This window comes from Ixodes scapularis, unplaced genomic scaffold, assembly GCF_016920785.2.
Source record: "Ixodes scapularis isolate PalLabHiFi unplaced genomic scaffold, ASM1692078v2 PGA_scaffold2__306_contigs__length_199485367, whole genome shotgun sequence".
NCBI classification, from domain to species: Eukaryota; Metazoa; Arthropoda; class Arachnida; order Ixodida; family Ixodidae; genus Ixodes; species Ixodes scapularis.
Window position 1 is genome coordinate 166,645,936 of NW_024609857.1, and position 26,636 is coordinate 166,672,571.

Sequence of the window (26,636 nt, forward strand, 5' to 3'; positions counted from 1 at the left end):
AGAAAGGGCGTCTTTACTGCTTCAGGAGTGCAGTCTTTATCATACGTTTCTTGAGTTCGGCAGACATTCGATGGCCGACCAGTTGTCACAGCCTCGTGAGTGATTATCTTAAATTCGTTCATTACCTTTTAATTACTAAAAATACATACGGTTCTAACTAGTAACTTGCTGAGCGTCATTTGAAACCACTAAATGAGTAATTTTTGGAAAGACTTTGGACGCTTGAGAGCGCCGTAGTGCGCTAAAGCTACCACTCGTGAAGCAGGAGCAAGGCTAGCGGTGCGATAAGGCGCCCGAGCGATTTTTCCATCTCTTATCTTAGCCCCAACCTTGTACCTGCTGCAAGAGTGGGAACTTTAGTGCGCCACTGCGCTTCTCACGCGCTCAACTTCAGTCTGCAAATGAGTGATTTAGTGTTTTTAAATGAGGCTCAGCAAGTTTTTACATGGAACCTTATGTTTATAAGCAACAATAAAAAAATTATATGACAAGTTTTAGTTTTTTACTTGCCAGACTGTGACAGTTCTTCGCCCCTCGAATGTCCGCCGAGCTCAAGAAACATACAGTTAAGATGGCATCCACGTAATACTAAATACGATTTTTTTTTAAAAATCTGTTTCGAATAAAATAAGCACCCTGTATATCTGTTACGGACAGTTCGTTTGATCACACAGATGTGCACTGGAGTAACTGTGCTGTCAGAACTTCTTGAAGCGTGTGCTGGCCTGTACTTCCACCTTGGTACACTTCCCGTCGTCGTTGTCGTCGTCGTGCGTGATTTGGGTTCCCAGTGTTTCGCTTCCTCAAACATTGCCGAAGTGAGCTCCGCGGGACGTCTTTCAGACGCTCGCGCACCTCAAGCGTCGATCAAAGCTGTACACGGGCGCTCTTGATCAAAGCTGTACACGGGCGCTCGCTTTCGATATCCTACGGACATTTGACCCCGAGAATAGAAGTTTCGTCGACCGTCACCAGCCTCATTCAAAACGGTCGTGTACTCCCTCAGAAAGTACTAAACTTCCGGAGTCAGTTGACCCTATAAGTGGCACTCCGCTCCAAACAAACTGTTGCTAAGGCCGTTAATATCAACAAATGCCTAGGTGCTCGACGTGAGGTTAGACATTGTCTGATAAAGAAGTAAATAACTTTTGCTAAGCCACGCGTCTTCCCAACATACCTTACTATTTCAGCTTGAAATGGTTTTGTTTTTAACTTATGGAACATCAGTGTTGCCGCTCCTACTGATTTATCCGTAGATCTACTCATTATTTCAGAATTCTGCAGATTCAGTCATAATACCACAGATTCCACTGATTTTTCTCTTTTTTGCCTACACGTGGTTCAAGACTACTACTGTTTGCTCCAAGGCGCGCCCTCGAGTAATTTCAGCGCACTTCGGCGGGTCATTTCACGTGCACGCGTGCGCGCGTGTGTGTGTAGGTGTTGTAAAAGGAAATGAGGGGGGAAAGTGAGAACCAATAGGGTGTACGCGCACTGGTGACAACTACTACTAAGCGTTGTGAAAGTAGATTGGGGGGGGGGGGGGTGACAATACAATGCAGGGAATCGTTAAACCAAACGCGGGAGAATTGGTCTATAAAAAGGGAGAGGGGAAGCAGGCTTGTCAAAGCTAGGGTCACTAAAGAGCGACGGCACGGTCGGCCATCTAATAGGGCACACCTCGCTTCGCGCTTTTCATGCCGTGCCGTATGCATCGCAGTTTGAGGGAATTTAATTTGCTGATAACTTCCGAAATAACGCGAAGTTTTCCACCACGATTTTTTCTCCGAGTTACCACGTTTCCTAAGGTATCCCAGTGCAAAATTTCGACCAGTCGAAAAATCATTGGAAGGCCCTTCCCTTTAAAACACCTCGGGATATCGGGATTTGGAAGAAAAATTCCGGCAACAAATTTTACACTCAAAGAACAAGAAGCGTGAAACTACTTGATTGGGCAGACTATAAAGCGATAAAGACTAAGCGATTTCTGGTAATCCTGTAGTTGTCGCGCGGCAGCTGACTTCCGGATATTGCAGGAAGAGGTCTTTTTTCACTGCTCCCTTTTGTTTTTTTGTGACTTTTTTCACATGTGCTCTGCCAATAATTAATGCAATGACCGTAAAACACAAACAAGCTCATAGAAAAAACATACTACCGAAATTTAGAAATCTACTGATTTTTGCTGATTTTTTAAGTTGAAATCTACTAGTATTTTGGGGGAGCTCTGGCAACACTGTGGAACGTGCGATTTAGGTTGTTAGACAGTGAAAATGTATTGTTTTCATGAGGCTTAAGTTGTTTTTCTTTAGTTGCCTATGCCTACTATTGTAAATCTATGAGAGGAACCAACCCTCTACCACCAGGACAGTTCTCAATGGCAGCCATTCAAATATTCAAATTGTTCTGGAACGTCGCATGGAGATGCTTTTTATTTACAATTATTTTTGTATTTAGAAAAAAAACACCTGTGCTTACAGCACCAAGCAGCTCCAAGATTTTCTTATACTGCTACGAAACTCGATTGTTGTTGCTCCTGAGCTGCTCCAAAGCTGAACTTTTACTGCTCCAAAGCTGCTCCAAAGGGGCATCTTTGCTGCTCCCAGACCTGCTCCACAAGGCTGAAGCTTGCTTCCACCCCTGGACAAGGCCTTCAAACTTTTAGGTTCGCAAAAGAGGTGCGTCAGTATTTGCGCCTCATTTTATATCAGGCCTCTCAATTTAAAACACACTATAAATGACATGCCTGATATTTGTTTGGGTGTACTTCCTCTCAGCAAGTACATGGTTCTGTCTCAAAAAGGTCTAATCTATTGTTGACCGCACCTCAGGTCTCCACCGACGATTCATCCGGACGAGACCCAACCGGGACAGTAGGGAGGAGCGGCTTAAGCAAGGGAGGCTACATATACGACAGCTTCTTGCGGACAAGGAACGAAAATAGATCGATGGTGGCTGTTTCATTTGCTATGCCTTTTGGCATGCACATTCTGTTTGTTGTGTTCCAAGATTCCTGCAGAGTTCAATTTCAACTATTCTAAAATACCGAGCATGCGTCCAGATCGCAGAAGCGCCTACTCCCTGTTTTCAGAACAATCCGCAAGTAAGCAAAGGGTATACCAGACACCCATCCACCTGTTTTCAGCCATGCCAGTGATGTGATTGCTGCTCCAATTGCGCCAAACTGCGCCAAGGGGCTAACCCTGCTACATTCTGCTACATTTTGCCGAAATATGGGTAATCTGTACCAAGCCCGCGCCAAAGGACCAATTTTGGTCGCCTTTCAAAACCGAAACTAAACTCAAAACTGTAATTGAGCATGCGTAAGCTAGGTGGCGCAAGCGGCCGCCCGATACAAACTACCCTGCATCAATCGCTCATCCGGTCTTTTATGCGTTTTCCCACCGTCTGTCGTTTCGCGCTCTCGTCACTCTCGTTGTCTCGCGTCTTTTAAAAAGAAATTTACGATGGACGCAGGCGTTTTATGACGTTCCGACGCTAGCGTGATGGGTACCAGCTATGCCGTCATGCTGTGAAACGGAACCCCGTTTTTGCGCGGCGAGAGTTACTTTTTGAGGTGAAGCACTCGCTCCTAAAAGCAACGACCTTGAGAAACCTTTTGAGCTCAAACACTCGCTCCTGAAAGCAACGGCCTTGGGAAAACTGTATTTGGTTCCTGCCTGCCAGTCACGCGACGTCGAGTGTTGCCGTCCCCATGTCGTTGCAGATATGGCGATTCCATCCTAAACTGAAACGTAAGGACTAGGGATGCCGCGAACTTTTTTCGAACCGAAGTTTCGACTGTCAAATCAAGCGGTCGAAAGGTTCGAAAGATTTCGTTTTTTCGATCTTTCTATATTGTAAAATTTGACCGTAGTCGAATTTTCGAACTTGTTAAACTAAGAAGTTCGACCCTTTTCGAACCATTAAACTTATGACGCCAAAAAGTTCTATCATTTTCGACCTTAATCCGCTGCAAAATTCGATGCTTGTTGAACTTTCGAACTTGATAGACCAGGAAATCGATGATTTTTGAACTTTTGAACTTCTGGCACTAAAAAGGTCGAAGCTTTTCGGACTTTCGAATTTTCTACGCTGAAGAAATCGATAATTTTCGAACTTTCGAACCTATTTATCAAGAAAATTCAAAGGTTCGAGCTCTCAAATCCTGAAATGTCAAAAGTTCGACAAACTTCGAACTTTTAGGGTGAAAGTTCTACGTTCGTCGAACTTCGAACGACTGGCGGACGGTTTCATTTGAATTCAAGTAGTGAAGTACATTTGTAATTTTTTCTTCTCGAATTTTTACATGCGGGGGGGGGGGGGGGGGGGGCGCGTTCTTTATGAAAGACAATGTCGTTTATTTCAATGTTCTGGCATGTTTTGTTTTAAAGAAATAAATTCCCGAAGGGGCGAGGAAGGACGAGGGTTTTTTGACGATTGTCGTTTGTGCCATATTTAAAGCGCGCTATAGCCGAAGCTATTGATGGTAGAGATGTTAAACTTTTTAAGAATGGTTTATGTATAGCCTAGGTAAGTGTCGTCTTAAGATGTGATTACTGTTATTCAAGGTAAGTTTCGAAGAAATGTCCAAACATGTATCTACGGGCAATTATGCCCTAAACTTGTTTTTTCTTTTCGCCTAAGTTGTTTGATGTATCGCATTTAAATTAACACTACAGACAGTACATATCATTGCCTTCTGCAGAATACAAAATAATGTATGTATAGTTTTTTTCACGTTAAGGAATAAAAATAACTCATGGGATAAAATATCTAATATTGTTCAAGTTCAGCGCGTGATTAAAAATTAAACATTTGTTTTTTCGCTTCACGTTCTTGGGACGTGTTTCTTTTAGCCTGTACACATTTTGGAAGGAGAAACTTGTTTCGAAGTTCTGAGCTTCTGAATATGCAAAAATACAACACTTCCGGCGAATTCTTGATAGTCTTTTTTTCTCCAGCTTTTTCCCCGCATTTATCGTTATGTTTATTTTTATTTTTTTTTATCAATGGCACAGTCAATCAGGTCACAAAGACATAGCTGTGAACTTCCGAACCAATAAGCATGTGGCAAGTAGTGCCTTCTGACAACGGGCTTCTGAGAATGACCATCTACGCGATCTTTTATGCAGTGCGACAGTAGCTATACATATGCATAAATAATTTCAGATTAAAATGAGCTGGACCACGCCCTCTTTCCCCGCACTGTTTTCTTTAACAGTTCGAAATATCTGGAAGAAAAAAGGAGGGCACAAAGCACTTCAAGAACGTTCTGACCCTGGCTCGCGATGTCTCTTGCATCGATGTGCTCAGGTTTTAGTTTTCCGTGTGTTTAGCTTCTACAACGCCTGCCGGCCTTGCAAGCACGTGCAGCTGAACTATTTTTGTCGTATGCTGGGCAGTTACATTCTGCATACAATTTTGGGTACCAGTTGGTGATGGAGCTGAGTGGCATGGTTTAGTTCAAACAGCAACCTCCACTCGAGTGACGATTTCGCACTGCACTGCAGTAGTTATGTGTTTCATCAGTTGGAGACTCCTTCCCTTTAATATATAACTTGTCAACCTAATGCTGTGCTATATACTCCTAAGCTGGTCCTTTTCAAAAAAAAATTTAATATGTGCAAATTGTCTTTTATACCTATATCGGGTACATATCTATGTATGATTTACCTAAAGCATTGCAAAATGTGTCATGTCATAGGCATATTAGTTACATGTTGAAAGACTCCCAGGTGGTCTAGCTTGACTATAATTTGTTTATTACAGCGAGCAATGTGTCCTTCGTTTGTCCAGCACTTGAAACAAATATTTTTTTTTATTTTTCTAAGAGTATCTGTTACAAAAGCAACTTTTGCTTCTCCCAAAACACTGTTCTAGCTGCTTCAAATGCCATTTTTGCTGCTCCAAAACATTGTTTTGGCTGCTCAGAAAGGTGCTCCAAAACGGCTTAGGCCAATCGCATCACTGCATGCTCAAAATATATAAAGAACACATCAAGCGCCCACGTCCTTGCCACAATAGTGACGGTCGCGGAGCTGACAGATCCGTGCCTGGCACAAGCCATGGCATGGCCTTTGGGAACCAGGGAATCGAGATTAGAGATGTAGCACAGAAATTGGACGCAAGAGGCGAAGGTGAGCAGAGTTATTGGAAAACAAGGATGAGGGGGGTTCCGTCGCATGAGGCATCCATGTCCCGTGCATGTAATTTTGAGTGTGCTGTAGGCTGCTACTCAAAAATGAAAGCCGTTTACAACTCCCTGTAACGCCGGATTAGAGCGCAGCTCTTGAGGAGGACGGTGGAAGGGTACTGAGGCATGGGATGGAAGGGTACTGAGGGGTAGGTGACTCCCTGAAGTCACGTGACCTCAGGGGGTCACGTGACTTGAGGGGATCACGTGACCTGAGGGGGTCACGGGACCTCAGGGAGGGTCACGTGACATCAGGGGTCATGTGACTCAGGGGTCACGTGACATCAGGGGGTCACGTGACATCAGGGGGTCACGTGACCTGAGGGGGTCGCGTGGCATGAAGAGGTCACGTGTCCTGAGGGGTCACGTTACCTGAGGGGGTCAGTGGCTTCAGGTGGTCACGTGACCTCAGGGGGTAACCCTCATGACCCTCTTGAGGGTAGCCCTCATGACCCTCGTGAGGGTAACCCTCGTGACGCTCGTGAGGGTTGTCGTGTACCGAGTCGGGTCGAGTCAAGAGGACCAAAGACAGGAGCCGCAAGAGAACACCAGCTACGCCGGTAGCCTTTATCGAACAACCCAAAACCTCGAGCCCACACGCGGGCATCGCAGCCTTCCACGCGCATCCGTCCCGCGCTACCCGAGTCACGCTCATCTGTCAGTCAACACAGCCAGCCAGCACTTGTGCCATATAACGCAAGATGCGTTGCCACTTATATGACAAGGGTAACCATTGTGACCCTCGTGAGGGTAACCCTCGTAACCCTTGTGAGGGTAACTCTCGTGACTCTCGTGAGGGTAACTCTCGTGTCCCTCGTGAGGATAACTCTCGTGACCCTCGCGAGAGTAACTCTCATAACCCTCGTGACCCTCGTTTGGGTAACCCTCGCGACCCTCGTGATGGTAACCCTCGTGACCCTCGTGATGGTAACCCTTTTGAGGGTAACTAACCCTCGTAGCCCTCGTGAGGGTAACCCTCGTGAGAGTAACCCTCGTAACCCTCACGAGAGTTACGAGGGTTACTCGCGGTTACGCCGACGCCGACGGCGACGGCGACGCCACTCAAGTCGGAAACGGGCGCCTAAGAGCTGCGCTCTAAAAAATTGTTACTTGTACGTAACTAATCGCAAATCTCTCTTGCAGTTTCCACGGCCCACAAGCCAGCAGGCGCCAGTTCGTTCTCGTTCAAAGGTGAGGATTCCAGATTTTCTAGCTTGCTGTGAAGCAGCAATACTGAAGCCAGACAAGCTGTAGGGCATATTTAATTGACGGAGCTCAGAACGACTGGGGACGCTTTCATTAAAGCTTGTTTTGCTGCAATACACGTAAACAACACATTTGTCGACGAGTGTCTAATTTATCGCAAGGGGCATATAATGTCACGCGCATGTAATTTTGAATTCATGCGGCTTAGTGTGCTGTAGGTGGCTACCAGTGATGCGATTGCTGCGCCAAACTGCGCCAAGGGGCTGACTCTGCTACATCCTGCTACATTTTGCCAAAATATGGGCAATCTGCGCCAAGCCTGCGCCAAAGGACCAATTTAGGGCACCTTTCAAAACTGAAACTAAACTGAGTCCTGTAATTGAGCAGGCGTGTGTTATGTGGCGCAAGGGGCCACCTGACACAAAGTGCCGTGCATCAATTGCAGAGGTCGGCATTTTAGGTCGCCCTCACTCACCCTCACCCTCACAGCCACACTCACCTAAGCCCCTCACTCACCCTCACCCTCACAGCTACACTCACCATCAGCCCCTCACTCACCCTCACCCTCACAGTCACACTCACCTTCAGCCCTTCACTCACCCTCACTGAACCTCACGGCCCTCACGCACTCACCGCCCTCACGGCCCTCACGGCCCTCACGCCCCTCACCGCCCTCACGGCCCTCACGCCTCTCACTCACTCATGGCCCTCACGGCACTCACCGCCCTCACGTTACTCACCGCCCTCACGCCAGTCACCGCCCTCACCGCCCTCACCGCCCTCACCGCCCTCGCGGCCCTAACGCACTCATAGCCCTCACGCCACTCACCGCCCTCACCGCCCTCACGCCACTCACCGCCCTCACGCCACTCACTGCCCTCACGCGCCTCACCGCCCTTGCGGCCCTCACACCCCTCACGCCCCTCATGCTCTGATGGCCCTCACGCCACTCAGGCCAGCTTCAGATGGGGCAAATTCGCCCAGAAACCTTACGTCGCAACACCAGCAACACGGGCCGCCCGCGATCACACGCAGCAACCAATTGCTGCAATTTGCCATCGTCATAATAAAATTTTATTTTTCTTGCACTATTTAGACAGAATTACGCGTTATAAACGTGTTTTTATGCATTTAAATCTCGTTAAGAATACAAATGCACCTTTCTGAAACAGTTTATTTCCAAAAAAACGATCGATTTCAAACGGTATCACGTGAAAAGTTTGCGTCCCTGATTGGATGCAGCCGTTTCAAACGCATTCGAATTGCTCCGAGTTGCTTGCTTATTCCGAGCCGCACCCGATCTCAGCAATTCGTGTCGATCTAGGGAAAACTAGAGAACAACCCGCCATTAACACCAGAATTGCTGAGAAAGATGCTCGATCTGAAGGGGGCCTCGCGCACTCACCGCACTCATGGCCCTCACACACCTCATGCGCTCACCGCCCTCGCGGCCCTCACGCCTCTCATGCCACTCACTGCCCTCACGCACTCATGGCTCTCACACCCCTCATGCACTCACCGCCCTCACACCACTCACGCACTCATGGCCCTCACGCCACTCACCGCCCTCACGCCCCTCACGCACTCATGGCCCTCATTCCCCTTACCGCCCTCACCGCCCTCATGGCCCTCACGGCCCTCAAGGCCCTCACCGCCCTCACCGCCCTCACGGCCCTCACCGCCCTCACGGCCCTCACCGCCCTCACCGCCCTCACGGCCCTCACGGCCCTCGCCGCCCTCACAGCCCTCACGGCCCTCATGGCCCTCACGGCCCTCACGGCCCTCACGGCCGTCACCGCCCTCACGGCCCTCACCGCCCTCACGGCCCTCACCGCCCTCACGGCCCTCACCGCCCTCACTCACCTTCACACTCATGAATTTTCCTGATTCAGAAACTCACTCACCCTCACCTCACCTGGGAAGATGAGGGTGAGTGAGGGTGAGTGAGGGCCCTCATGAGTAAGGTTTGCCGAGGTATGACCAGACTTGTACACGTTACTGAAAAATAGTAAGGAGTTACAGTTACAATTACTTAGGGCTAAATTGTAATTTATTCCAATTACAATGACCCTCTCATAAAAGTAAGCGACCGTTACCCCCAAAAGTAATCCGTTACTTTCGTGGCGTTACTTTCAACAATATGTTCCTGAATTAAGAAACAAAGGGAACAAGGTTATTCAAGTTCTTATTGTTGCCACCTGTTCCATTCATTGACCTCGAGTATTTTGAGTAGCAGCTGACTCTCGAAAGTCTCGTCAGACATATTGCGCCATTTCTTACTGAAGATGTCGACTGCTACGCTGATCACCCTTTGAAGTGAGCACGGGATGGGAGTGCCATATTGTGCCTCACGAATATTTAATGCTCTGCATTGAGCTTTTTCAGCGAAGCAATGGAAGTACTATTTAGCTCGAAAATAGAGCAAAGCTTCATCGTTGCAGCCGTTGCCTGAAATTCGAGTTTTAGTAGACTTGGTAACATTAAGGTGATAATAAAATAATAAATAAGGGTTGGCTCGATATTCTTCTTTCTTTGGTTCTGAACAGTTCGAGACTCGGTTGAGACGTTGGTGAATAAGAGTTTTCAATATATAAATATAAGTAATCGCAAAAAAAAAAAACACCAGGACACTCAGAACAACAATTAATTAGAACGTTGGTTAAAACAAGGAAATGTAAACGCACGTTTGCTGTATGTACCTTTCTTGGTGCCGTTCAAAAACGCACGAACAACGGACCGACTGCAGTTTACTCCAGTGTTCTCCAGATAGACGTCCGCTGATGCCACAGGCAGTGAAGGGTAGAGTACTAAGTAAGCCATACCATGGCCCCACGTGACTCATGGGTTTCACTCTCCCCTCAAGCCCAGAATATCAAGTCTACGTCAGCCATCTTTATGTTTTATTTGTAAAAATATCTGCTTGAGTTAAGATGCGTGCTGCTGGGGTAAAAACAAGAAGAAGGAAAAAGGAAGACTATTACTATTTTCGAAGTGCTCGCAAAAAGCTGGCTCACAAAAAGGGTGACTGAGACGCAGGTAACCTGGCTGAAATTCACAAATAAAGTGGGCCAACCCTAAAAGTTGGACTACAAAAAAACTAGGTAGCTTTTAGAAACAGAATTAAATAAGGTAAAAGAAGCAGAAAAAAAAATGCATCCTGTTCCCGAAGAGAAGATAAGTGTGCAGCAACGAACGAGGATGCTTGTGGCAATAACATTTTCACATATTATCACATCTCTTTTAGTGGATTTTAGGTTAGACGGAGCGTTGTCTCGTGTAGTGACATTATGAAAATGGTCGTAGTCACTATAACCGAGAGGAACATTGTTAATTATTGTCTGTGCACTTACCACCTCGAGCTTCTCGAAGAGGCACACAATCACTTGCTGTCCTGCTCTCCCCGTCTTCGATCGCAAAGGGAAAACGAAGGGACTTAAAAAAAAAAACGGATATAACTTGCGCTGCCTCCCTTTTTTCTTTTCTTTTTTTCTTTTTTTTTGTAGAAATGCTTATTTGAATTTTTTTACATTGTTGTTACAGCCTAAAAAAAGATATATTCAGGGGCTTGGTGTTGCAAAAAAGGGTTTTGCGGAACTGAAGAGTGGCCAAGCCTCCCTTTGCGCTGGTCATTTCGCGTGACAGTGTCACTGCGCTCGACTTTACCAAAAATAAAAACAACCCTTTCTTTAGAGGGGGGGGGGGGGGGGGGGGGAGGGTGTTTGGTCCTGAGAACAAATTGTAACGGATTACAAAGAATCCGTTACATAAGAAATGTAAGGGCATTACTTTAAAATTACTCTAGGAAATATGGAACCATTCCGTTACTAAATGACCGATAAATGTAAGGGATTACAAGTAATTTCGTTACTTGTAACGGATTACGTACAAGTCTGGGTATGACCAATTGTCCCTCCGGTCTTGCATGGTTTTCCCAGCGTCTCGCGTTTCGCGCTCTCGTCTTGTGGGTCTCGTCTCTCGTCTCTTTTTTTTATATTTTCAGCGATAGACGCGGATGTGTGCAGACGCTCCGACGTTAGCGTGCCGGGTACCAGCTATGCCGTCATGCTGTGAAACGAAACTAAGTTTTTTGCGCGGCAGGAGTTACTTCGTGAGCTGAAGCAACGGCCGTGGGAAAACTATATTTGGTCACTGCCTTTCAGTCACCGTGGTCGTGCGACGTCGAATGTTGCCGTCCCCACATCACTGCAGATATGGTACTTTCTAAAATGAAACTAAGTACCACCGCATGTTCATCAACATTCCTGTTCTTGTTTAAATCATACGTTACTACAAAAATCTATCTTTAATTCAAAGACTGCTCTGTCAACGTAGGTATTTATTATCTATATTCCTCTCGGCGGGCCTTCTTTCGAGAGGGACCTCGGTATATGAAAAATTTGCCGTGAAAGAAAGTTGTTGAAGGGAAGTGAGCTAAAGCAATGAAGGCAATGTCTGCACGCTGAACCCGCACAGCGTGCTTGTTTGTCTCGAGTTTACTCGTTGCACAAAGCGCTCCAAGAACTTTTTGAGGCTGGCTCGCAATGTCTTGCATCGATGCATTCAGGTTCTTCATTTTTCGTGTGTTTAGATTGTACCTTGTTTGCCGGCCTGGCAAGCACGCGACACTGGACTGCTTTTGTCGCATGCTCGAAAGTTACATTTTGTGTACAATTTTGGGGATAAGTTAGCGACGGAGCTGAGGAGCATGGTTTCGGTTTCGATCTGACAGCCGCTGTCTGCACTCGCGCGACGAAGCATGCCCAACAGTAAGCCTGCCGAAGTTGGCTTCACGTGCAATGCGAACATGATTGCGTGACTGAGGCACCAGCTGGGAGGCTTGCAATTCATTGTTTTACGTTTGCTTACTTTTAACGAAAATCTGGCACGTCGGGAACCAGTAAAACGGTGGCAAGTGGTTTTTCGAAATTGCTTCGCAGTGCCTACAGCACTGCACACTTATCGGATGTCTGAGCAGTAAAAACAGAAGCAGTGAGTTCCGTCACAACACGTCACATCAGGACACAACACAACACAAAGTGCCCTTCGTTTGCACAGCACTTAAAACAAATATTTTTAGTTTCCTAAAAATATCTGCTTTAAAATCCACTTTTGCTGCTCCAAAACACTGTCCTGCCTGTTCCAAAAGCCGCGTTTGCTGCTCCAAAACACTGTTTTGGTTGCTCCGAAACGTGCGCCAAAATGGCTTAGGCCAATCACATCACTGGGCTACTCGAAGAAATTGCTACTTGGACGCAGCTAATCGCAAATCTTTCTTGCAGTTTCTATGGCCCACAAGGCAGGAGGTGCCAGTTCATTCTGGTTCAAAGGTGAGGATTAGGAATTGTTTAGATTGCTCTGAAGCAGCAATACTCATCTTTCGGAAGGGGCCAGACAAGCGGTACGGCATATTTAATTGACGGAGGACAGAACGACTGGGGACGCTTCGCTGAAGCTTGTTTTGCTGCAATACACCGCTTGTTTGGCTTCAGTATTGCTGTAGGCAACAAAACGTGTGCCCAGTTTTGTCACAAGAGGCATATTATGTCACGCACATGTAATTTTGAATTGATCCGGCTTAGTGTGCTGGTAAGTGACTGGTCAAAGAAATTGGTACTTGGACGAAACTCATCGCAAATATTTGTGGCAGTTTCCACGCCCCAAGAGCCAGCAGGTGCCAGTTTGTTCTTCCTCAAAGGTGAGAATTCCAGATTCTCGAAGCAGCAATACTGAAGCCAGAGAAGCTGTAGAGCATTTTTAATTGACGTTGCTCAGAACGACTGGGGGCTCCTGCATTGAAGCTTATTTTTCTGTAATACACACGGGCGACGTTGACGTGTGCCCAGTTACGTTGCAAGAGGATATCTATGTCCCGCGCATGTAATTTTGAATCTTTCTGACTTAGTGCACTTTACGTGACTACTCAAAGTAACTGCTTCTTGGACGCAACTATTCGCAAATCTTTCTTCCAGTTTCCACGGCCTACAAGCAAGCAAGCACCAGTTCGTTTTTGCTCAAAGGTGAGCATTCTAGATGCTCTCGTTTGGTGCGAAGCAGGAATAGTGAAGCCAGACGAGCGGATACGTATATTTAATTGACCAAGCTCAGAATGACCCGTGGCAGTGGCATCGAAGCTTATTTTTCCGCAATCTACGCAGACATAATTTTGAATCTATCCGGCTTAGTGAAGGATTGCTACTTGTAGCGAACTAATCACAAATTTTTATCTTGCAGTTTCTATATGGCTGCAGCTAGCGGGTGCTGTTTTTATTAAAAGGTGAGGATTTCACATTCTGTTTTCAAACATCAAGTTTTTGAATGAAGGTCCTAAACAATTAACTTTCTTTTACAGTAAATGCCAGATCCTCCAGTTCAGGAATATGTTAAATATATGTGGTATGGATAAGCCCAGTGTTTTTCTTCTTTATTCATAATTTGACAACAGCAACATTTTTCTTTATCACTCAGAAATACACACAAGGAGAGACTGCGTTGCAAAGAAATGTCGTGCTGAACGCGATATTGCAGCTCGTATATAGTTTTATTGGTAGCCCATATCATATAATGGATTCCAATATCCATAATACGCTAAGTACACTGGGATCGTAAACACTTATTAAATCCCCATACGACACATGGGGATCCAATAAGGGTTTATACGGTATAGCACTCCAATGTTTTAGTGTATTATGAATATTGGGATCCCATAACAAAACCTTATTGTAACACAATACAATAAATGTAATGTTTTCCAATACACTGTCCATATCGTATTGTAATACAATAAAAAGTTATTGTTTACCAATATCCATAATACGCTGTTCATATTGGGGTTTTCCAATAGGGCATTTTAGATTATATTGTGTCCCTTCCAGCATCACACCTCAAGGCTCCCCAGCGGCCCTTGAGGTGTGGAGGCTCCTCAAGGCCCGCTTCAGTGGCTCAGCATTTCGGCAAGACAATGGCTTTAGGTAAAACAAGAGAAGGTCGACAATGGCGGCTGTAGTCTGGCGCGTGTCTAATACGTCTATAGGTTCCCTACAAGAGCCGGAGTTGCTAGTTCATCACCGTGGCGCCGGCTTTCCTGCACGACCCGGGATTCTGCTCGTCACGTGACTGAATTCGACAAATAGGAGCGCAGTGCGTTGGCGCCGCGCGGCGCTTCTTCTACTCCTTTCCTTGAAAATGGGAAAGGAGAAGGAGGCTCAAGCAGGGGGACATACGAACATCGGTGGCTTTCCTGCACGGCATTTGATCCGGCTGCTCACTTGATCTTATCTCGGCGAATAGCGGCACGGCGGCACGTGGAAACAGACGCGCAAATCTGGATCCCGTAGAAAACCTATACAGGAACTCTAGCGGTGGCTAAAGACTCTCGATGTGTTAGCGTTTGTCTTGCAAGCGGCGTCAGATGCGCCGGTGCACGAGGCCCGTGTCTTGAGCGGCCCTTGGAAGCAAATGGCGGCGCAGCACTGAAATGAGTGACCCTTGAAAACGAATTGCGGCTTGTACTTGTACATAAAAAAACACCTTTATCAAGGCGCTTTAGCTGTGGCCCCAGAGTGGCCCCAGGGTGGCCCCAGGTTTACTCCAGGGTGGCCCCAGAGACGCCACGAGCTCTGCCTACCGGCATTGAGCCGCAGCTATCCACACGCGGGTGTCCAAGGCCCCTGCATTGGTACCGCAACAAACAGTCGGAATAGTTTTTTTTTATAATTCGGTTTGTCGCCGTAAATATTCCTGACAGCTTAGTTATGGCGCGCAAATCTCACCAGCTAATGAGAGTGCAGCATTCTAGAAAGAACGCCAAGCAAGGGGCGTGAAACTGAGTCCAAGCAGTGAGGCAACTTCAATAAAGAAGACGCCATCCAGCGGACGCAAAGAGGAACGGAAAGCAGAGTGAATGGATGGATGGATATCACATACGGCTCTGACCTCTATTTGGGAGGCGCGCCACCTAGTCAGTGTGCAACAAATACGTAGCGGCCTGGAGGTTCAAAGGAGGTGATTAAGCGCACGAGGCTGGAGCTCTCAAAAGTCAGCTTGTTCGCGCATCTTGCTTTCGCGGTTCTTGCTTCGTCATTGGTGCATTGGCATTCCGGTTGGTAAACAAAAGCGCTTATTTATTTGCCTAAATGTCACCTATCAGTTCAAAGCCTATTTCTTGCCGGAAAACGCGAGAAAAGAAATGTCTCAAAAGTATTAAACGATAAAACCTGTCAAGTCCCTCTGAGGCTTCGTTGAAGGGTACGAACGCGAATAGCCTCACAAAAACAGCGCTGCTACTCGGGAGCATGCCGCACTGTGTACGCGAGTCAGGCATGTACGCGAGCGTGAGCGTTTGGCGGAGAATGCTAAAATTGAGCATTCGCCCCATGGGCCCTGCCGTCGAGGTTCGTCCAGCCGCTACCGTGTTGACGGAATTAAGTGGTCGGGCGGACGTCTCATTTGCTTCGTCGTTCCACCATAAGCCCACATAAACTTTTTTTCATTATTTAAAACACATTCTGGATTGGGCGGACATGGGATCTTCTTTTCCTTTTCACTGTAGGGTCGCTCTCCTTTTATTGAAAGGAGAAGTCATTTAAAGCCTAGAAAGGCTATATCAATGTCCCTGGGGTTCACAAATAATTGACTCAAGTAGGCTGGTTTTTTTTTAATTATACGGCAGGCCTTAACTATCGCTCTAGACAGCTGAGTTTGGTGTTTGTGTACACGATAATTGTGTCTGAACCGTGGTCGATAGCCGCGGTCACAGCAATGCATTGCTAAAGGGGAGTATGCTCCACCTTTTAAGGAACTGTGATGTTCGCGAAGTCAGATGTTTAAACATCTCCCTCGTTTGTCCCATGTATTAGTGTACGCAGAAGAATGGGATCTTATAGACTGCCCCCTTTTCCAAGGCAAAAGCTTAATGCCGTGCTTGATGTGGTATTCAGTGCTTTCTGTATGCTTGCGCGTTTCTTTCTTTTATTTAATTACGTTGACAATTTTACTTAGTTTGTTGCGGGCTGAGAAAACGACATTGACCCCATATCTCAAGGCGACTCCCTCATCCCATGAGAAAGGCGGCGTATCTATGATAATGAAGACCCCACTTATTTATCAACGTTCATGGAACCATAAGCAGGAATCCGGTTTCGTTTCATTGCCTCCAGTTTTGAAAAAGAAAAAAAAAATGAAAACTCACGTCTGGTTTTCTCCTCGACTCGACCCAACGTTACCAGAAAAACTCAGTTGGGAAAGTTCCACAGAGCCTGCTCTGAAAAAGTGGCACCAATCTGTACCCGAGAACCGAGCTAATGGCGATCGCAACGCCATCATATCCCCCGCAGCGGCAACTCATGGAACTGCACGGCTGCACGTATTCGTTCAGGTCGAGTCGCGTAAGGGCCGGTGGCGTCATCTCGAAGTAGTCAGAGTACCGCATTCAATAGCGTCCGCTGTCAGTCTTCACTTTAGGCTTTGATCGGCCATTTTGGCGCCGAAACGTATACAGTGGAAAAAGTTTCAGGGCTGCCAAGCCCAGTCTCCAAAACGTTCTCGCCGCAATTATTCACCGAAGTGAGGACGGACCCAGGTCGAGACGCGCTACCTGAGTCCACCGGGAACACATGGCTGTATGAAAACATTATACTAATTGTGCCGCAAAACCCTGTAAGCTAAACGTTTATGCAACCATCACGATCTTGCCATTTTGTACTAATCTTCAATAAAACTTCCTACAAAAAGAGCTTCTGACGTTTGTTTTTACACAAAACCCTGCTTCTAAGTGCTCATGGCGACAACAGTAAAGAAAACAATATTGAACCGCCATCTTAGCACCGCTACGCTGGCGGTGTCGGTACTCTGGGAACATTCAGTGACTCTAGCAGTAGCCATAGTAACCTTCATGTTTCAACTCGTCGTTAAAGGGTGGCGCTGTTCCAGGGTGTAAGATGGGAAACGGGAGCCGAATGAGCGACCGGATTGTGTCACCATCGGTTTTCCCTTTTTCTGTGGCGCCATCTATGTGGAACACCGCGAAATCGCTCTCCGGGTTGGCGACTGGTGGCGACCGGCTAAACTGACGGAGATGATTTCTTGTGGATTTTCAATGGAGGACTGTCGTGCTCTCGGTTTATTTTGCGCACCCTCCCATAGAGTTCCATGCAAATCCGATTCCAATTTTTTTTCTTCTCACCGCAGAGCCATCTGTCGCAAATCGGGGGTACCCGCAAGCAGACGAGTACAAAATCCGGTCACGGCGCTGCGGTAGGTTTCTATGGGCCGTTTTCCCACCTGTCTATCTTACAACCTGCGCTGTTCTCTTATTTAGCTCGGTCTCGGTGGACTCCAGTGGTCCAGGTTTCTAGGGTGAGTTTTCCGCCAGAGTGTTTTAGTAGCGTTGACTCGACCGGAATCGGACACCAACATGTGAAATCACGTGGCCATGACGAATGATGTAATTTACGCTGAGGATACTAGTTCGCATTATGCAGGTATTAACTGTAATGAACTAATAAACAGCGTAAATGAAACTCTTAAAATATTTTGTTAAGTGGTGTAGCTGTAGCGTTCTAAAAATCAATGAAAATAAAACAAAAGCGGTTTTATTTCCACCAAAAAACAAATATGTTACCTGTACTTATGATATCGTTTTAAATTCGACTAAAATTGAAGTCCTGATTAGCTTTAAGACTCTTAGCGTTGTATTCACAGATCAAAGACTATGGGACGATCGTATTAATTATCTTTTGCTTAAACTATCGCGTGTCGTTGGCTTGATTTATCGATACCGCCATTTTTTGCCAACAAGTGTCAATATTCTAATCTGAAACTCTTTATTTTTCTCTCATTCAAACTACTGCCACCCAGTTTGAGTTATATTTTTACAAGCACAAACTTAAATAAACTACTTTTGTTGCAGAAAAAAATGCTAAGAAACATTTCCAATGTCACATAAGTTATCAGTGAACCCTTATTTAAAAGTTTAAAATTAATTAATGTTTATAGTATATATCAATATTGTTTGTGTGTGTGTTATGAATCTGAAGTACAAAAAAAAATTATCTTAATCTGATTGAACTTGCTTCTCTTGCTCCAAAAGTGTCAACTTGCCCCACTCGAAGTTTGCAAAATTGGAAGTTACCTAATATTAGAACGACCTATGCTGAGCAAATGTTATCTAATACGCTTTCAAACTTGCTTAATTGTCTTGGTTTCAAAAATATCCATCCTATTAGGTCATTGAGAAAAGACATTCTATATTTTTTTTTTCTCAGCGCGGTTTTTTAGTTGTACTTTCCAGAGATTTGAGAAGCATAATCCTTCGTGTTTTCCGTGTATATATCTAAATGTATATATGCATGATATTTTCTGTGTATCTATCCTCTGAATGTATCGATGTATCATCTGTTACATCGATATATAGTTACATATAACTCTCAATGTATATATGCATCATCTGTTACTACGGAAAACGTGAGTATTGCCGTCTCTTTACTTTGTTAATACAATTCTGTCTTGTTTATTTTTTCTTGTACCAGTGCTGTTTGTGTCAAGCTCGTCAAGCTGCACGATACAGCTTTTTTTCGTCGGTCTCCCTCTATCATTTGTTTGATGAAAAAATGAACATTATTATTATTACTAAAGTATGCCTTTCTGCCTGAAACGGAAGTTCTCCCATACGAGCCAAGGAGCCGCGTTGTACAAGAGCACTGCGTCACATTGTCGCATGCGCAGGTCAACGATCAATTCGTCGACGAATATTTGGATTCGCGTTCGTGGCCAATGCGAGCCGTGACGGGACTTGTCATCACTTACGAGCGACAAGTTCCATTGCGTGTAGGGGGTTCGCTGGCCAAGTTGGCTGCACACAAGAGCCACGGAATGTTACCAGAGTACGAATTCCATTCAGTCAGCTTACCGGAAGCCAATCCCGCTGAATCCAGTTCTGACTGGCTGGTTTACCCCGAGGTGGAAGTTATCAGTCGGCCCTTTTGAAGCCGAGCCCAAAGCAAGAAAAAACGCATACAAAACGTTTTCGCGTTACCACGGCTATGGCGGGTCAGCACGAGTGGGAGCTGCGAGCATCGGTGAGTTAGCACCGAATGGAAGGTGCGTTGACTTTCTCTAGATGTCATTTTTTTATCTAGTAGCCACTAATTTGGTTCCCCAAAGAAGATTACCGGCTGGTTTGCTCGCTCCAGTTGCACTTGTGCTGTGTTTCAAACTTTACGCCTCAGACGCTAAGCCTAGCACTGGACTTGGACGTGTTTCGAGACAAGAGAAGGGGAAGACACAGCGAGGAGCAAGTCACGCGCCACTCGGAACGAAGGAAATAACTTTAATAAAAAACAAACCAGTGTCGCCACAGACCAGGAAAGTGGATTGAAGAGCTCGCCGAGAACGAGCGCCACGCTGTTCGCGCCTCGCTTCGACCGCACAGGGCAGCGCCTATTCGGAGACGAATCGGAACGCGAATGCTGCGCTCCAACCTGCTCGTTTTCATCTATAACCGATCTGGTATTTCAACTAGTTTCGTGAAGAGGAAGTACAAGTAGAAGAACAATACAAATGAGTTGTAAGTTAGCGCTTCTGTTTGTAGATTTGTGTGGATCTCGTTCTGTCCTTGTTTCGTGCGCTGTAACCTTTAGATGTACACTCTCAAGAAAAAGGGGTGTAAAAGCGTGTATCGTTACACCCTTTGTCCTCTATAATACACCCCCTAACTTTAGTTCGACGTAGAGCGCCCTGCAGTCTAACAGACGGTTCCAAATTTTACGAGAGGCTTGATAGCCGTGTGGCACAACTTATTAAAATAGCTAATGTACGTGTTACTGACTACAAAAAAATAATCGGGGTTTTCTTGGCCCTACTGTAAAAACCCGTTGCCTTCTTTCTGTGGTTTTTGACACGTACGTCAGCTATTTTATAAATTATATTGCACCGTCACCAAGCCCCTGGTAAAATTTGGGGTCGTCTGTTCGAATATAGGGCTCTGTACGGTCGAAATGAAGTTTTGGGGTGTACTATATAGGACAAAGGGTGTAACGATGCACCCTTTTACACCCTTCTTTCTTGAGAGTTTACGTTAAGATTTACCCTGTGATGTCGTGTGTCCAGGTGGCGAGTTACGTGGGGAGCGACAGTCGCCTGCGGCCATATTACTTTACATCTTTAGGCACCGGCATATGAGAAGAAAAAAAACACGGAGCAACTAATATTGCGCCTGTCATTCGTCTTGCGGAGACACAGTGCGGCCCTAGCGCTGCTGGGAGGGGAGCGGCGCGAGACGACCCCTGATGTTTCTCGAAGGACGACCTGGTTGCTGCCGCGTCCTGTGTGGCGTAAGCCGACCTAACAATCCGCGACGATTGACACAATCGGCCACTTCCAGAACGCTGCCGTGCTTCGTTCGTCGGTACTGAAGCCGAAGGATCGAGGCACTTGGGTCGGTGCAAGGTCACGTTGCACAAAGGAGGGCAATTGCTGCCTCCTCGTGCGCCGAGTTCCGCGCCCGAACCTCAAACGCCCTCCGAAATGTGGCGGCGAAGCGCCATATTAAAAGAATAATAATAATAAAAAAAAACACGCGTGAGGTTTATGCGGAAATATAAATTAATTACCTTATCTTTTTTTTAACAATCTTGCTCTAGAATGTATGTGGGATGAGTGCGAGGACTCATATGATTTGGCGCCTAGTAAAATACAAAAAAAAAGTGTAATACTCTTAGGTTTTGGGAAGATATAAGGAGTAGCGAAGCTATGTTACCCGTTATTCTAAATAAGTAAGGCACGTTATTCGTTGCCGTTTCGAAAAGAAAACGAATACATGACCGTGTAACGAAAAAAGTAACCTGTTACCGGTAAAGCCGTTACTAGTAACGCCCAAGTTAAAGCTTGGGCGAGCTGGTACAACATACTTCAGAAGATGAAGACAGCGCAAATGTCTCGAGGCATTCGAAATAAAAAGATTATGCGCTTTGCGTGTCCGCAGTCCTTTGGTTGCCTTGTCAAGGAAGGTGATTGATTCTCTGGCCTCTCGATTCGCTTGTCTTTAGCGCGTGCCCTCTGCAGGGCTTTTTAAATGCGGTAATATTTTTTATTGTTCCGTGTTTTTAGTTTTTAATATTTTCCTTTTTCTTCTCGACTGTGATTGTATATATTCAACCGTTTCGCTCAATAAAACTTATTTGGGATTCTGCGCTCTGTCTGTGTCTACCTTCATCCGGTCCGTCCTTTTTTCGCGCTGTTTTCATCTTCCGAAGTGTGACTAACTTATTTCCCTGCTTTTTCTACTTTTGGTAGTTCCAAGATTTTCTCAGCCAATCTCGGGTGTTTAAAATAAATGGTAATGCCTTTTGGTGTTTTTATGTTTTCTTAAACATGGAAGATTGACTGTTTAAAAGGTAACTCCGGTCAAAAGTCGACCCAAAGTCACAAGGCTTCTTATGTTGTCCCTGGGGCGACTTGAAGGCGAAAACCCAAGCGCCGATGCATTAAAGACACGCACGATTTACTCGCCGAGTCATCCCTCTTAATGTGCTGAGTCATCCTTCTTACCTTGCTGAGTCATTCTTCTCAACGTGCTGACTCATTTTTCTTAATGTTCTCAGTCACCATCTTATACCCGTGCCACACGGGCAACTCGAATGCCATTTACAACGAATGACATTCGTGTGGTCGACGAATCGGCTGGCAATCTGTCGCGCGTGGAACGCCCCACGCTCGGAGTGTCGCGCGCTGATTGGCCGATCGTTCAAATGTCATTCGTTGTAAATGACATTCGAGTTGTCCGTGTGGCACGGGTATTAATTCGCTTAAACGTCCACTGAATGGTCACATGAACGTTTTCGTACCTTTGGTGTCGACGACGTGTTTTTGCTCAAGGACATTGAAGGTCGACTGAACGATAAGATATAAGGCTGTCTTCGCCTTAGTAAGTGACTGATGTCGATTAACGGAGACAATGTAAACCATGTAAATCTTATGTAAAACAAAATTGATTCGAAGCAAATCTTATTTAAATAAAAAAAAAAATCGTATAAATAAAGTCTAATTGCGTCAACGTGCTTTCTGCTCTCCTCCGCCCTACGTCTGGCCGCAGTGGATGCTACAAGACATCGGAGCCCATACGCCCATATCAATGTTAGGTGACCTGGAAGAGGGCTTGCGGAGATCGTATCACGTGCTCCGTTTACAGTATTGGATTGGCTGGGATGGCCCGTAGCTAGTCCCCGCTGCGGTCTGACATAAGGTAAAATGAAGTATAGTTAACTAATAGTGGATATTTTATTTCATTTTATTTGCGCTGTACGTGCTGTAACAAGTGACTTGTTACAGCAGGTGCGGTATTTAAAATACCAGATGTTTTTCAATACATATAGTTACAACTGACCAAACGTCCTCAGTTCCAGAAAATATGTACAGTCTGAAACCTTCGCGTTATTTAATAAACCGTAGACGCCAATAACTCTGTTTGATCTCAAGCCAACCAAAAAAACGCCATGCTATGGTTTGTGTAACTTTTGGGTAGGCCTTTAGAGCAGGGGTGTGCGTGACGTCAGTAATCGACGGAACCAGCAATAAAGCGATAATAGAGAAGTTTAAATAAATTTTTCAACAGTGATCCCTACTGTCGTAGGCTGGATCGCGAATCAAGGCTTGTCATGCTGACGTCGAGTGGCGCCGCCGGCAGCCATCGCTTGACGCCAGCGAATACTGGTGTCGAGTGACGGCGAGGGTGATGACTCTATGAGAAAAACAAGAAAAAGTGCCGTTTTCCCTGTTTCTAAGTTGTTGTCGGCTCTGAAACGTTTTCGGCTGTTTTTCAGGAAGCCTGCCGAACAGCTGGTGCACAAAGATTAAAATTAAAAGCCTTCGCACTTCTTATAAATAAATGTGTTGTGGTCTAGAGTGACTTTGCTGGCCGAAAAATGCAGTGCAGCTCAATGAGACGAGAGTTACCTAGAGTTACCGAGGGGTCGCTGGCTGTTTCCTTGACTTGGGTTTAGCAGACAACAGGCTTGAAGGCCTGTCGCCGCACGCGGAATTCGCTCACTCCCAGAACGCCGTTGTCAAAATAGAACTTTTTCAACATTCATCAACTTCTGGACTTCATCATAGGACGGCCTAATTGACGGTTCTTTTCTTTTGTTCTTCTGTTTACTCCACTTCGAGAGCAAGCTTACCAGCTCAGCCATGGTTGGTCTGGCACGTCTTGTTTTTTATTGAATCGTTCGAACCCCCAAAAATGCTTATTCGATCTCCAAACACTCACTATAACGATTCCAGCACATCATAAAATGTCGCCTTCAAGCACCGCGTAGAAGCTTCAGTGTGTATGCTTTTGTAGGTTTCTCCCATGGGCTTGCGTGCATTGCCTGCTGTCAACCAATGGCCGCCGGTGGTGTTAACGACTGGCTCCCGTTCAGCGATACAGCCTACTATAATAGAGATCAGTACCCCTCCCCGACTAGAGCGTTAACACGAACTACAGTGTACTAGAATGCGGCATAGTGTTGGGACCGGAGCGGCTCGCGTGAGGCGTGTGGTATAGATCGTGATAAGTGTTGACACCAGCGCATAGGCAGGAAAAAATAGGGTTGTGTGTATGTTTATACAGCCTAGAGCTTGGTCTGCCTCAACGGGCGACGACTCTCCCCGCTGTAGATGAGCAATTTAGCCAGTGCAGTACAACCGCTAACCTGGGTAGCTAAACTCGTGGAGCAAAACATTCTTCGCTTTTTGACGTAGCGGGCGGAGTGACCAAAAGAACGCCGCGAAGTTTCCTCCTCCCTGCGCGCGCTCAACTTCGCAACTTTTGACGAAAAATCCCCCGCGATCCCTAGGCGGTGCACGAGAGCACGAGACAGCGCGGGGAGGCGAGCGTTCACGCGGCTCGCTGTACGTCGTCTTTGGGCTCTCTAGCGCCGACAATCCCGTCATGCCTCGCCCAGGCAAGGAGCGAGAGCAGACGACGAGAGTTCGTCTGCTACGATGAGGCATTCGCACAGCGGAACTGAAAGAAAAAGTTGGTTTTCTGCTCGAAATCGTGTCCCGCGGGCCACAAACTCAAACGCGAGCTTGAATTGTAAGCGTGTGATATTTCACGAAGGGAGGAATCGACGGCCCGTCTTTTATTTGCGAAATTTGAGTCGTTTTGTAGCCGTACAGACGCTGAAACCTACCAGTGTGTAATGAAAGGCCCAGGACAACCACAGGGGCCGCGAGATCTAGCATCATTTGTGTATGGGTGAAAAGTGCAACATTTTTCGACAAAGCTCCCACAGCAGAAACCTGCGACGGATTCACTCAGCGTCCGGGAAGGCTAAACGTGGAGACGTTGCCCGAGACTCAAGCAAAGTCATATTTGAACGGCAGCTATCTCGCCCCGTCATATTTTGTTTTGAGAAATCTCTCGTCCTCAATGCCAGGGAAATAAAAAGTGTTCCGAAACGTATTGCTAGCTGTTCCAAAGAACTAGATTTAAGCCGTATCCTTTCAGTGGTTCACTCATAATATTATGCTTAAAACGAAGCAAGCTCTTGCGCGTACAGTGCCATCAATTTCCTCAAGCGTATGCTGTTTTGTAGTCAACTGGTTTCGGAAACTTACGCCGTCTGTAGATATCTCTGACAGCCGAGTTGCTTAAGTGGAAGTCATCGCAAATGTAAGTTCCACGTTGCCGCAACCAACGTTTAAACGATGGCAGCGACTGCACTCTCGCATCCCCACCGATCACGTCGAACAAAATGGCGCTAGTTTCGGTTTGAGGTCGGTACTTTTCTACAGCATCTATGGCGACAGCATCAGTCTGCACTGGGTGCATTCGGCAAGTTCGTTCGGGGCCTGTTCTCCGTGCAGCACTCGGCGGGTGTAATGCATTAGAACTCTCACAGTGCAAGTCTGTATTGCGAATTGGGAGCCCGTCACTGGCCTCACCGGCGGCCATTGCTTGACGACAGGCAATATGCCACGTCCTGTCTAGTTCTCCCTTCGTTTTCGTCCTTGTTGCTTCGGCCTTTTACATCATGAGAAAATACACGCAAGTCTAAGGAAGAAACATGCAAAAATTGGAAGCTTGTACGCGGTGCTCGAGGGCGAGCATTTTATGACGTGCTGCGATGATTATGTCGGGTCCTTGGAGATCAAATAGACATTCGTCAAGCGTTGGAACATCGATTAAAAAAAAATTGGCCGGAGCACGATTGACTTTACCGACGTCGCTTGCTTCGGTTGCTAAATAAATGGCACGTCGAGCGACTGAACGGCACGCTCCGAGTTTCAGTTTGTCACGGAAGCCCTCACAGGAGTTCAAAGAAAGAGCTTTCACCATGAAGCACTATGTACAAGCGGTCAAAACGATGCGAAAATCCCCAGTAGACGCATTCTAACTTATCGTTTGTTGAGCTTTGATGACTCCGAAATCACGGATGACTCCACAATAACTCTCGGTAGCCCTTGTCTCATTAAACACATAACAGTTAACGCCCAACAAAGCAGCCCTGGACCCTCAACCACACAACATTTAGTTAAACAAGATTGGTATTCTAACGCGTTTAATATTCTTGCCCACAGTATTAACTGTTATTTGCGGAAACATGATGGAAGTTTCATGGTAGAGAACAATCTACTAACGTAATAAAATTGAGTTGTGTCAAGCCATGACTGCCGGTGGTGCCGCTCGACCCCAGCAATACTAGCCTCTATCCACGATCTAGCCTCCTAAGTAATTAGTGGTGCCAGTGCTATTAGACATAAATCGTTTATTTGCATCGGTACTCCCATACCTGCCGAATGTAGGGACGAGGCGCAAAACCGTACATCCGGCCAATATTGAAGCCGGTTTTCGGACGATATTGCCTCGACACTCGCCAAGAGGCAACGTGCTGTTTCGGCGACTCGTTTGTGTCATTTATTTGTTCAGTCATATTAATGGGTCCCGGGCCACTGTGTACACCCCAAAAAAGAAATGTACTGTGGTAATTACACCTTGAGGAGAAGCAGGCACGTAGCCAGATTTTCGTTTAAGGGGAAGGGGGGGGGGGGGGGGGGGGGGGCGCCGATGACAAAGTGCTCTATGAGGGGGAGGGAGAAGAGGAGGCCCCAGCAAAATTAAAAATTTCGGGGGGTGGGGGGGGGGGGGGGGGGTGTGGGAAGGCCAGGCCTTATGCCCCCACTCCCCCCTCCCCTTGGCTACGTGCCTGACGAGAAGGGGTATTGTAGTTTTACATCTTTATAAAAAGGTGTAGGC

The 26,636-nt window shown here is 46.4% G+C and overlaps 1 protein-coding gene across 1 annotated transcript in view; it reads right to left on the minus strand.

Annotated features, from left to right (window-relative positions):
- Window positions 1–26,636, minus strand: part of LOC8030991 (solute carrier family 41 member 1) — a 239,830-nt gene that overhangs the window by 151,655 nt on the left and 61,539 nt on the right. The gene's annotated exons all lie outside the window — the stretch shown is intronic.